This window comes from Pseudomyrmex gracilis, unplaced genomic scaffold, assembly GCF_002006095.1.
Source record: "Pseudomyrmex gracilis isolate BER0280 unplaced genomic scaffold, ASM200609v1 scaffold_93, whole genome shotgun sequence".
In the NCBI taxonomy this organism is placed as follows: domain Eukaryota; kingdom Metazoa; phylum Arthropoda; class Insecta; order Hymenoptera; family Formicidae; genus Pseudomyrmex; species Pseudomyrmex gracilis.
The window spans coordinates 143,640-158,023 of NW_018020677.1; the positions used below are offsets into that span (position 1 = coordinate 143,640).

Sequence of the window (14,384 nt, forward strand, 5' to 3'; positions counted from 1 at the left end):
TATCTTAAGTTAAAGTATGTTGTTCTTAATTTTACTGCTTAGATTTAAATTAGATAAAGAGAAAAGAGGTAGATATACTATTTTTTCTCTAAATCTTCTCTCTCTAACTCTCCAATAAATAATCACTCTCTCTCTCTAAGAAAATATTGATATTTTTAAGAATATATTGGTACATACGACATTTTATATCCTGAAAATTGTTATTGCAAGACATCAATAGCCAGATCGAAGTTTCACCTACTTTTGCTGCAGTTATTGCATGACCGATAAACGTAAGTGCTTTGATTTGTCCTGTGCGTCGACCGAAGATACGAGGAGGTGAGATTAAATTTTGCGAATTGTGTGTGTATGATTTTACACGGCAAGAGAGACAGAAAGAATGGATAGAAAAAGAAAATGAAGAAAATTAACGTCGTTCCAAATCCATCTTATAATAATAATTTCGACGATTAAAAAATACCAAATTGCGCAACTGCTATCGCGTATACAATGAAAAAAAAAGAAACAATAGTACAAACAAAAAAACGAATAAATTTCCATTAAAAATTTCGATTAATAAATTTCCATTAATTAAAAATAACTTCAAAAACGAACTGTGAAAATTCAGATAAAGGCAAACGATTTGAAATGTACTGTAAACCGTGTGTAATCGAATTGCGATGAGAAAATTATTCAATGTTTTACTGCTGACGATTTTTATTTTATATTATGTACATAAATTTCCGGCGGCAACGAACAAAGTGCGAATCAAATGCTGTTTTGAAAAATCAGCTATCTCAAAAAATTGCGAATAACATTCACATTAATAAAATCGCGAATTATGACTCGTGCATAATCTTGCGCTATCTTATTAAAGAAATCAATAAAGATCTATCATTAATTGTAATTTAACATTAACTCACCTTTAACGTCGTTATATAGCGTTTTAATTAATTAATCGTGTGAATCGAGCGCACACGATTCTTATTTAACAAATGCCAATTAATTCACAAATCTCTGTAGCGTAATCTCGGCTTTTGGCAAGTAATCTTCTTTGGTTAACTTGAGTTTTTTTGGTTTGAACACGTGAGCTTACATACGTGTGCAACAAGCACTATGTTACAAATAAAAGAATCGGCTTCTCACGCTTTCTAGATGAGTCTCAAAGAGGAAATTTTAACTGCGCAATCGCAGTCGAGCACTATGTAGGTAGGTAGCTATCGACTTATCGGCCAATTGACCGATAGATTGATTGAACGAATCATTTTCTATACGAGATACAGATTTTGGACGTGAATATCTCGAGACGTATCCCAAGTTTGAAGTCTCTAGTTTCTTTTTGTTTTTGTTCCCTCCCACTCAATTTTAAAAATTGGAAAAAAAGGAAAACTGCTGCCTAAAAAAAAAGTTTTACAATACGTTCACAATAAATACATTTAACTTTTATTTCTTTCGATTTTATAAATTTATATTGCACTTTTCTATTCCACCATTACATATTCATATTAGCGGCACGCAGATAAAGCACGGCAAAGTTTCCTATTATTTCCTATAAGTTCCCTATCGTGATTTTTTCTCTTGACTTAAGTGACCGTCTTGAGTTAAGAGTCCTTCGACTCTCACAACTTAAGTTTCACGCGTTTTCGTGTTGCTACTATTATACACTCACGCTGATCACGCGCATGCGCAAAACAAACAATCTCATGTTAAGCACGACTCTTGCCAAAAAACAGAGGAAAACAATATTATAGGATGATATAGTGGAAATTCTAGTGACAAAGCAGAGACACCATTTTTAGTTCAAAATCCAAGTTGTCCAAAAACTTTTTACTAGAGAAACTTTATCATTACCCCTTGTCCCTTTGCTATAATCTGTCAGACAGGCTGACAAGATATTTAACACACAAAAAATAACACATAAAAACGAATTCTTGTCGATAAGAAAAATTGAATGTACAAACAGCAAAACATTTTGCATAAATACTAAACATATTCGTAATGTGGCACACAGGTGGACGGTAAAGAGATATAAAAGTAATGGGTAGGAACAGGATACCTCACGGCGAGACAGAGATAAACGAGGAAGAGAGCCGGGATAGGAAGCAGAGCGGGACAGAGAGAGGAGAAAAGGAGGAAGAGGACAAAAACGCGGAGAAGGATCAGGTAAAGCGAGGAAAGAAGGAAAGAGGTGAAGAGGACGAAGCCCCGGGCGGATCAAGCGAGAGACTCCGCTCGTTGCCTCCCGAGAGAGAAGAAAAAAAGAAGGAGAGGTCCAAGGTCCGTGCTTCCGGTCCGGATACCAACCGGTTCTCCCGTTCTCGCGATACAGATGAGGAAGAGAAGGACGTAGGAAAAGAGATAAAAAGATTTATCTTCCCGCCCAGCGTAAATATCTGCGTCGAACAAAAATCTCTGACGCGCGAGCAAATAGTTTTAATAGCACACTCGTGTACATCTTATTAATCTATCTCTAACTGTTGTATTATTTTTTTTTATTGAATGAATAAAAACGTTTGAAAAGATTCTTTGTTCAAGTGTCTGAAAGCCTTTTTGAAACGTAACGACCACAGTAAAGAGCCCGGATTTAACCGTAAAAATGTATAAAATTAAAAACTACACAAGAAAATTTGCAAACTACAATAATTCTTTAAGAAAGAAAGATTTTTTTAAACGCGGTTTTATTTAAAAAAAAAAAAAAAATTGCATTTACTGAAAGAAGAAGAGAGATATTTCAAAAGTAAGAAAGCACCGGAAAGTGCGCGTGTGACGAGGACGGATCTCAATAACAGCGATCTTGGCACAATTTGAAAACGATGCTTCTGCTCCACTCCGCTGGAAATGACACGTTCGCAATTTCCAGTGACACGACTCAGCCTGCAGATATGGCGATTGAAATGCAATTAAACGGGGGCTAAAGATCGTTCCGCTCGGCGCACAATGAAGATATAAAATATTGGCAGCGAAACGCGCAGAAATCGCGCCGCAGTCTGCACGCAGACTTTTGTCGTCGTTGTCACCAGAAATTAATAATTGTCATTCACAATATACACGTGTGTACATTGTCGCGTTTTAAAGAAATCTCGTTAGCCGTTCGCCAAGTGTCGCTACCAATTAATTTTTTTATCTGTTTTCGTTTCTCTTCTGCTTTTTAAGTCTTCCTCGATAAAAGAAGGAAAGTATTTGCAATTCTCGCTATCGTCTCACTGTCATCACTGATAAAACGATTATCGACCAAACGGCGATGACAGTGACGGTTAGAACGCACGAGGGATCTGCGATAATCGGCCGACGCGTGACAGACACCGATTATCGCTTGCATAATAACGATCGCGAGAAGCGCGATGTCAACGCGTGTTTCAGACACGGCTTTTAGAAGTCGTTTCATAACGGGAAATTGACTGTCGCGAAATCGTCTTTCGCGGTTTTTTTCAGAATTCGATTGAGAAACTCGAGAGAGAGAGAAAGAAAGAGAGAGAAATGCATAACAAAAATTTATCTCTGAGAATTTGGAAAATCCAGAGAGAGATATTGACTCAATTGACATTTGGAGAGAGAGATATTTACTTAATCGGTGCTTCTAGGAATTGATTTTTAACGGGAAATCAAACGTCGCGTAATCATCTTTCGATATACTGCGATAATTTTCAGAATTCGAATTAAAATTTGAGAGAAAAATACATGATAAAAATGTATTTTTCTGAATTTATATAATTTTCGGAAAATGCATAAATGTTAAATTCGGAAAATCCGATATAGATACCGTGACTCAGTACATAGCCTTGCCTTGTTCCACTTGTTCGAGTGCGAGAAAAAAAAATATAATCTCTAGTTATGAGATTATGTAGAATTCTTCTTCCGGGAATTATCGCGAACCTAGTCGCGCATTCACTTCGTTAACATCGATCGCGCTTGTTTAGCGCCTGACTGATTGCGGCGTGTGTTCTTATTACACGCGCACTCTCCTCGCCTTTTCAAAAAAAAAAAAAAAAAAAAAAAAAAAAAAAAAAAAAAAAAAAAAAAAAAAAAAAAAAACAAACAAATTCTAACGCGTACGTCGTTTTATTAATAACTCGCTCTACGAACTAAATAGTGTTATCAAATATACGCTTAAAAAAAAGCGTTATCAAACATATGCTTAATCAACTTGTCAACTTTCATTATGCTATCATCTTCGGTCAAACTTATTTATGAATCGGACGACAATATATATGTATGTATGTAGTTATTCAGACCGTTGAACTTTTATAAGAAAGCTTTCGTCCCAATTTCGTTAAATAAATGAAGGAACGTAATTACGAGATTGGAGAGAGGGTCTTTAATCAAGGTCGAAAAACCTCTTCTTGGCCCCGCCTTCGACCGAATAGGTTTTGTCCGCGATCTTAACGATCGATAGAGCTTCCTACGTGGAAAAGAGCACCGGAGAAATTTCCATGCCCCGTTCTTCCGCCCTTGACCCCCCTCTTCTCTCCCTCCCGCTCATATCCCCCTCGACAGTCTACGGTAGTGGCTCTTCCTCCCTTACTTCCGGACTCTTCCGGCGAGCTCGATGGAATTACGTTAGAAAGGCTTTCTTCTCTCTCTCCTTCCCAACCTCCGCCACCCCCTTCCGCTCTATATACGCGCCTTTTCGCAGCCCACCTTTCATTTTCCTCTCTATTCACCCTTCTCCCAACGTTCCTCTTATCAACGTCGACTTCGACGGACCCTCGTTGGCCGCTTCCTCTCGACGTTAACACAAAACGAGACCGAAAGGCTGCGCCTTTTGAATTCTTCGGCGATTTTCCTCGCGAGTTTTTCTCATCGATGACGGGTACGAGATCGTTTAAAAATTTCATATAGAACTTCTCACTGCACGGCGTTTTATTTTATTTATTCTATTGGTCCCAAACACACTCGCGATAATTGCTCTCCAAGAAATAAGTGGTAAAACGAAAAGGAAAAAGGAAAAAGGAAAATAACAAAGATTAGAAGAGGTCACGAGAGAGTTAGTGGATCAAGAAAAATACTGATACGACTCGGCGTAGTACATCGTAATATAATCGAGAGAGTTTTCTTTCTTTCTCTTCTCCTCTATACGTTACGCGTTGCGATTTCGCAAAACTCTGACGATACATCCCTTTACATCGCGGCGACGGCTGCGGCGGTGACGGTGTCCCGAGCAATTCCGGTAATTCGTCCTCTTTAAATGCTAATATTCCGCCAACTCGACGCGACGCCTCCCCACTGTAAGCCACCGAAGAGAGATCTTTGTGTGCGTTTCTCTGTCTGCGCTTCCGGGTGACAGGTCTTCGAGCGGGACGGAGAACCGCGTTTGCGTTTAAAAGACCGTCCCTCCCTCTCTCGTCTCGGTCACGAGTTGCCCGTTCCACGAGAGGCATTCTCCTTGGGAATTCTACGTTCTTTCAACGCTCACGTCAGCCTCGGATACGCGTATTGTCCGGTTGTGGCACTCTCCGCGTTTCCCAACCCCCTTCCATCTTTAAATCGCTAAATTATTTTCGCATAATAAGACAGAACACGTCTTTCACGCAGAAACGCGACGTTTTCTGTTCGCAAATATATTTTTCATTACTTTTTTTTTTTTACAAGTGTTCGCGTAACGGACTTATGTGACCCGAATCCGACACTCTCGGATGTCAAATTAAAAACAAAAAAGCATTCGATTCGATGCTTTTTGTCTGTTACCCACTTGTATTCATCAAAGTTTAAAAATTAATTGAGTGGATTCATAAAATCGTCAGCACTCCATTTGAAGATACGTTGCAATTTTCTCCTCGTCAGTCATCGTATACAAATTTTTTTTTTTTTTTTTTTTTACTGTACTTTTACTCTTTATTAGCATATCGTTTTAATTTTTATAACACATTTCTCGCGGAATCTTGCTCGAACGCATTTGGACAATCATAAATCAAGCACCCAGCGTGTACTTATTAATTTAATCATAAATCAATCAACACGTCGCGCGACCTATGTACGTGCGATAACTGGCAAATGTTCAACGTAACCGCGACATTAATATCCGTGCTTCTCCGCTCGTATCATATGTGTATAATATTTTATTCCCGGTAAGAAAATTGCTGGCGGCAATACAGATAAATTCTCTCAATCGAAGTAATATATTTATTCAATTTAAAAACTCCTGTAACTTTTATTCAACACGGAACTATAGACTTTTTTTATTTAATATAAGAGAGACGTATTGAATTTATCTCAATTTACGAACAACGCAAGTAACTTCTTAGTTATGAAAATTTCATAATTGAATCTAAATTGTAGAAGAGACAAATAATATCGCGACGTGAGACGTATGATCTTTGTTAAACGGCACTGTATGAGGCAATTACATTAATTACCAATTTATAAACAGAACAGTAAACAATTAAGATAATTGTCTACTTAATCTTTCGCTTGTTTAACGTTCATTTGAGTTGTTTTTGTTTTTTACATCTCATGATTCTCCACATCTTTTTCTTGTTGATAGTTAAACAAAAAAATAACAGTTGTAACAAAACAAGAAATACTGAAATTATAAACGCAAAAGTTAAAGGTCTCCGCGATGGAAGATATTGCCACCAAATTTAGCGCTAAGGGAGAGAATTATGATTCTAAACGCGGCGAGCGGACTTCCGGTTTTGCCGTTCTCGAGCTCCGTCGCGGCTACCCATTGTCGCAGAGAGCTCCCCTGCTACAGCTTCCACTGCCCGTTCCTCTTTCTTTCGTCTTTCCGATGCCAAGAGATGGCAGCTCGGTTGCAACCGCGCGATGCACAACGCCCGTATTTGTATCCGGACGCGACGATGACGACAAGCGCGCATCGTATAAAAGTTAAGAATACGACACACTCGGACGCGCGAAACACGCGCGGCTCCTTCGTTCGCTGGCTATATACACTCTATATAACCCGTGCATGCAGATGATAACCTATGTACATATCACAGTCGTCTGCCAGCCAGTCGCATTGGCGTCGTCACCGGAAACCACCAAGCCAATCCGGATATCTTCTTGTCAAAACGATAGGGCACACCGTCGCGCGCGCGCACCCGACCAATTGACGTCAAACGATCCCAATCAAATGATTCTACGTTTCACTTTACGTCACTTACGCGGTTCTTTTGGTTTCGAATGATTAAGATCGGTTTACCGTGAATTTGCGTTATTGCGACTCGTGCGCGCTATTTAAAAACTTCCCGCGAAACCGAAAATTAAAGAAGAAACAAACAATTTGTTAATTATATTTATATAAAATTTATATAAAATACTTTGCGAGATAAAATAGTATTATAAAATAGTATTATAAAATAAAACTTCATTAGTGTTTTTACGTTTCTTCGAGCGAGTCGCGAGTAAATCTCGAAAGTTTACGCCAATGAGCGCGCGACCAACTCCACTCGCTTTGTCTTCTTATTATCTGCTTACGAAGTTTGTAAACATCATCACGGCGAATTCTTCCCGCGAACGGTGCTTTAATTGCGTGTATTGCCGCGTTGTTGCATCGATGCTACCGTTGTTGGCTGTCGTTCCGCGGTTTCGCAATGAGGAAGTAATACGACAACGTACCTACCACGCGGAGGATCCGCATTAATCAGAAATCAATCCGCGTTCTCCGATCGAACAAAGGAGAAGAAGGAGGAAAGCTCGCGCCTGGCGCGACGAGGAACCGAGAGTGCGTCCCTCCCTCACGACGTCCCACACCTTATTCTAATTTATGCAGAAATCTGAATTTTCCCAGACGAGAGTTTCCTCCTTCGTTACTTATATATCTATTTTCGCCGTATAAAATTGATCCGAGTAATCGCGACAGAAAGAAAACTGTAACTGTGTTACTTTGATAACAAAAAAAAAAAAAAAAAAAAAGAAAATTGTTTCTCTAACAACTTCCACTTTGTTTTTCAGTTTAGCGTGTAATATTTCCGACTCTCCACTTTCATTCGCGAGTTATATTTTTCTAATCGGGAAAAAGCTCTGCAACATGAGCGAGTGATTTTGCAGAAAATTTGAAGAGAGGAAAAGGGAACGGATTTCTTTCTCTTTTTCTTTCTCTTTCTCTCTTTTTCTCTCTCTCTCGCCCGATGGCGGTACCCGTGTTGTATGCGAAACTCGCGGGAAATCTTGCGAAAGCCGCGAGCAGGTTGGATATTACGCGCGCGAGCTCGTCCGGACTTGCTCGCCCGCTCGCTCGTTCGCGTTATGTAAATGATAACGCGCAACTTCCTCAATAACGATTAAGAAATACGAGCGGTTCCTACCGGGCAGGTTTACGTAAATGTTTCCGTAAGCGAGCAGACACACGCTAGATCCCATCGATCTGTCGTGTTTTCGTCCCTATTGGTCTTTCTCCTCCTCCTTCTCCTTCTTCCCGTTGTTTCTCGCAGCGATCGCTCGAAGGCTCATTTTAAGGCGATATTATTCACAGGCAAGATAAGATTGTAGTTGAATATTTCAACACCCGCGAGACAAATATATGTTCGAACGGCGATTCGCTTCCGCATTACGCGCCACGTATACATATATATATGTATATATATCGCGCGTGTACACTTAACGAAAAACTTCCATGTCTTGTTTGGATTGCGTAACTAGTTGGATGAGAGATATCTATATACTTCGAGAGATGTGTGTATACACTTTGATATTTCTCTCGTTCTCTCTCTACTTACATCTAATGCGAATAGCCGTGTAAAAATTAAAAATTAATTTTAAGTACGTAGCTTACGTATATATATATATAAAGTGATGTTTACGTTTTCCGTGATAAACTCACGGAAAACTTATACGGAATTTAAGAATTGATGCGGAACGTGAGAACGCACACATACACACGTAAACATTTCTATCTATACAGGAAGTAATTTTCGAGAGAATTGGCTTAAGTGTCTTAAAATAAAACCTAAACACCTGAACTATCGCCACATGTCCGACATAATTACGCGTGAAGTGTAATTACGAGTATAATTACATGCAATCGTACAAATGACATATTTCAAAGTGCAGGACGACACTGAATAACAATAATCAGCATTTCGATATCACCCCTCACGGGTGAAGAGTGAGATAAACCCGCGTTTTTCGTAATACTAAAATCTTATACATATAAGTATGAACGTTATTTTTTGCACATTTTAATCAGTCTCCACAAGCCATTTCATCACTTCCACCCAAGAGCAATTGCGCAAAATATCATTTGGAGTAAATTTTTATTTAGTTACCTACGAACAAGAATTTGCGACGATAATAAAATTACTTCCCTCGTACATGGTCTCTATATAATGGTTATGTGTTCCCCGCTTTGGTCGTAAACATGGAATCAGTTTTTTTTTTTTTATCAATCAATAAACATACACACAAGAAAGAACAGAGAACGCGAATTTAAAAAAAAAAAATACAGTAAAAAATTACTTCCTTGCGCGTTATTCAACGATGCATTTGCAATTCGTCCATTCGAAGACGACAATGCGCTATTTACTTCCCCGATGTTCCGCATAACAAAGTTGCGAGGAGAGCGGTTGACGTCAGCGGCCCGCGTTAATTGAATTCCGCACCACCGGTTATTAACATCGCCGAGCGGATTAAAGCGAGGTCGGAGCTTTCAGCGGATTTCCGGGTTTCGTCGCACCGGAATTAACTCGCAACACGCGCGAATCATAACGTGATCCCGCCTCGCTTTGAATTTCTCAAGCGAGATATCTCGACATAAAAAAGAAAATCAACCGGAGTTTTGTCGCGCGAGCACTTGACCTTTCGCGTTTTATGATAACAGAAAGACGAAACGGAAGAACAAAAAATACGAAGAAAACACACCTGGAAGAATGACAAAACACAAAAAAACAAAATGTATATCCGAGGACACGTTCAAATCGTGTGAAGAAAACAGAGCGAGGAAAAGAGCAAGACTAAATTTTGATTAATTTAATTCGCGAAAAATGTAACGTTACTGCCAAACACAAAATCACTTCCGGAAAGTAATTACTAATTTGTGAAATACGGTAAATTATCAAAGAGAGAAAAACAGAGCGGGTGATTCTGAAAATCAACATTATGTTACTACTATCAGAAGCGCTAATTTGGAATAAAATACAAACGTAATTCTCTTTCAAAGAACACATAAATACAATTTCAACAAAACACGTTTTAAAACCTGAATGCAGTTATTATACCGTCGAGTGTCGTTTTAGTAAATATCAACACACCGAAAGAATTGTAAAGCATCTTTTAATTTCGGACAAAATTACTGAATTAAGACGTTAAGAATTTACAAATCATTATTTATTTTCAGGTAAATAAAGGAAGACGTTGACATGTAGTTTACAAACAGTCACAACAATCACAACAATCTTAATTATATAAAGATCCTTAACGTATAAACGTACCTATTAAGCTTATAGAAAAAAACCTCGAATAGGTAGCTATTGTGTAGATTTCTGAGAAAATTATCTAACTGCTATTCATGATTATTTTCTCTAAGTAGTTTTTCTAAGTGATTTTCTTTCTTTCCTTCGTTTAATATTAATTTCACACAAACGTCATTATCGTTTATCATCTTGTCTAAATAAAAAAACGTTCTCGTCAAACCGGAGCTCGTTCACGTTGCGCGATAAACAAAGTGCTCAGCGAGCTTCTTAAAAACTTCTGCTCGAGCACGTACGTACGAAGTGCAAACTTCGTAAAAAAAAAACCGTAAAAAAAACTCGACAACTTCAGGGAAGGGAGAGAAAAAAACGGTAGCGTTCCGCAAAACGCAGCGACGACGACGACGACGACGACGACGACGACGACGACGACGACGACGACGACGACGACGACATCGACGACCACCACCACTACGACGAGACACGGTTTGTTTACAACGGAGAATCGGGAGGAAAAAGCGCCGAGTACACGCGTACGCCCGCGCACAACGGATTGTATACACATAAAATACACACACACGCACGCACGCACGCGCATATATCGCGTCTCGTCGTCGACGTGGCTCGCGATTGTCGCGAGAACATCGCCTGGTACTCAGCGTCAAACGCAGCTTGACATACGAAAAAGATAAAAAAAAAAAAAAATAAAAAAAAAAAAATAAATAAATAAAACTTTCACGAGGACAATTACCTCAATTGCTGCCCCGTTTATCGCTGATCCCCCGTTGTCGACTGCGACGACGTCTCGTCAATAAAATCCTTTTTTTTCCTCGCCCGAGGATAGTCCACTGCAAAATGATCACTTGCCGTTGTCGTGGTCGTCGTCGTCGTCGTCCAAGCACGCGCAAAACCGTGCTTGGAACAGACGAAAATCGTCGGCCGGTGGTTGTTCGTTATTTTTTTCTCGTGTCGAAGATCACGGCGCTCGCGCGCACACGGGGGGCGGCACGCGCGCGTAATCAAGTCGCAGCGGGCGGCTCATCCGCGGGATGAGAATCCGTGTTGGTGGTGTTCCGCAAACTTGTCGCCGTGAAAACACGTGAGACCAAGATTCGCACGATTGTATCATCTACATCAACGAAACAGCGTTTGTTTCTATATCACAGAAAAAAATCCTCGGTTATGTTTTTTAGCAACACAATTACGCACTTGTGTTCACTTCGTCTTTGACTCCCGTCTACATACGGAAAGCGACACTTGTACTTCCTTCGACCGTGGAAATACGAATGATCAATGATGATGACGGCGAGCAAATCTCGCGGGAGCAGAAATTTCGCATTTGGTGTTCGCTCAGCGATAAGCAAAAGCGATTAATGCTTAAGCTACTGCGGCGGCTCGTCGGTAACGCGCGATAGGTGCAATTGCGACAGAGAACAACGCCTGATACTCTCTCACCGTCGCGTCTCGAGGTCGGCGAGCGACTAGACTCTGTGCTGCGGCGGAGCGGTGGAAGTGTCGAGTGCATGGCAGCGGCACGGTGTGTTGCCCGCGCCACAAGGCGATATCAAACGCGCGGATACCCTGATTTCCCCTTACCTCATTGCGCCGCCACGCGGCGGACGGAACAAGTGGAAAAGATGGCTGCGATTGGCCGTGGCGCCAGACCAATTGCGCGCAGCGATTACAAACGGTTCCAACGGAAATAATCGAAGGTAGAAATAGCGATCGGCGTGGTGGGAGAAAAGCTGGTCGCGTCCTCTTCCATGGAACGAAGAGTGGGGTTCCGGGGCTCTGACTTCCTCTGGTCTGGTGTGGCTTCCTCCGTAATCGTGATCGTGATTGTCGTCGAGTTAACCCCGACGATGGTCTCTCCACTTGCCGTAACATCGTGATGAACGTCGCGCGATGGGAGCACCAGTAGCCGATAGGTCTCTTTAATTTTTTTTTTTTTTTCTTTTCTTCCTCCTTTTACGCGCGTACTTGTGAGAAACTTTTTGTCGCGCGATTACTTATGTAATCTTAAGTCAATTCTCTTAAAGTCAATTTTTTAATAAATCGTCATACGAGCGAACGCATAATAATAAATCGCAACGATTCGCGGAAAATCGCAAGTGCGCACTTGACCTTAAAAACTACTTGCGAGAAAAGTTAGTCGTTCGCGCGCGCAATACAATTCGATAGAATGCGCGACAATCGAGAAACGATCTCATCGAACTTCAGGTGCATCTTCACTTTTATCGTCATCGGTCAAAACAAATTGCTCTGTCACTAGCAACTTTTGTCTTGCGTATTGTTGTACTCTCGCAAGTAGATGCGCACAAGAGGTACAATATTTTCGCAAATATTTTTACAAATATAATTTTAATATAAATTTTCATAATTATTATTATTATGATTATTATTTAATATAAGCGTTTGACTTAATTGCGCTACACATAGACGCAACCCCAACACGATCGTAAAATAATTGTCAACATAATTATAGGAGAGAATAAATTTTAAAAGATAGAATAGATTTGCTAACAATTGGCTGACACCTAGTTCAGCCAATTGTTAGCAAATCTATCACCTGGTTCACTTCAGACACATCACCATGTTTGAGGCAGGTTCTTTGTCGTTTTTGCCACAAAAGCTTCTCACTTTCGAAAAAAAAAAGGACAAATATATCTTTGAGTTTTAGTTGCAAACATAAAATTTTCACCGTAAGATAATTAATAGATAAAAAAGTGAAAAAGATGTGTCCTGAAGTGAGAGTTTTTACAAATATATTTGTTGGTACAATATCATTGATCGCGCAAAGTTTGTGTTGGCTCGTTTTAGGCCTGTTCTACAATAAAGTCGTATGTCGCTGTCGGACGTCGAGTGCAAATGTGTTGAGCTAACCACTCGATTCTCTTACGACAGCTCTCGATGACGAGTCAGCTTGATACGCTTGCGCCCGACGTCTGACAGCGACATACGACTTATTGTAGAACGAGGATTGCCTTAGGATTTCTGTTTACGACTCCGTGCTCATGGTTATGACAATATTTAATAACATTTTATTCAGTATCAACTGATATTGATGATCGAGATAACGTATTAGAAGAACATAAAGTTCGTGTAAGAAAAACGTTTCGCGCAACACATCGTTCTTTGATTGTCAATCACGGTAGATCTTCGATTTTGCTTTTGAAATGTATTTGAAAAATGGCGGAAGAGTCCTCCGATACTCACATCTACAATGTTTTGCGTAACAAATTAAAACAAGCGAAATACAATAAAAACAATTACTCGAATATCGATTTGGTAAAAAATACTAAACGTACATACACGTGTACCTATTATAATACTAAATGTTGAACATAAATTTTCTATCTTTTACAAATGCATTTCTTATCTTTTGTTTATGTTGTTATCTGTTGCATGTCAGCACATGGTAAATTTACACGTGTGTTATTGCATTTAATGAAAAAAAGAGCCGTCAATGCAACATTAAGCGCGAGTTGTGTAGAGCCATTACTATTTGATTTCACGGTGTCGTAAAGAAATAAATCGACATCAGTGTTTTCACATAAAGTTATACATTAATAAAAAAAAAAAAACGAATAATCTGCTAATTGCGAGATAAGATGTTTAATCAGAGGGGAAGTAATCGAATATGATTCGCGCAAGCGATAATCAATTGCTACGTCAATCGCGTATCTCATACTGTACGTAAATGGATCGCGCAAACAGATCAATTGCAATCTGGTTTTATCGCGAAAAATATAATTCGAAATAAAATAAAACTGTAACGCGCGCGTTCCTTAAAACTGAAATCCAATGTGAGTGGAGAATTATAATTTTTTTATTTTGATCATCTTCAATCCTCTGTTCTAAGAAAATGCAAAATAAATTTTTATAAAAGCATATAAATTAAAAACAAAAACCTATAAACTATTTGTAGGAATAATTTTTGCGGACATGTGCGTTAATGTTTGTAGTCGCGAGGAAAATTTAGATTGAGTACAAACACGTTTCAGAAAAAAATGTCCGAGATTATGGACACATCGCTCGAAATGAGACGATATCGTAATG

The 14,384-nt window shown here is 39.5% G+C and overlaps 1 protein-coding gene across 1 annotated transcript in view; it reads right to left on the reverse strand.

Annotated features, from left to right (window-relative positions):
• The window catches only part of LOC109855603 (ets DNA-binding protein pokkuri), a 37,301-nt gene extending 25,976 nt beyond the window's left edge, over positions 1–11,325 (reverse strand). Inside the window, exon 1 of the mRNA XM_020430048.1 lies at positions 11,077–11,325. The gene's annotated coding sequence lies outside the window, so the exon portion shown is untranslated. The remainder of the gene's footprint in view (positions 1–11,076) is intronic.
• Between the last annotated feature and the right edge of the window lie 3,059 nt (positions 11,326–14,384).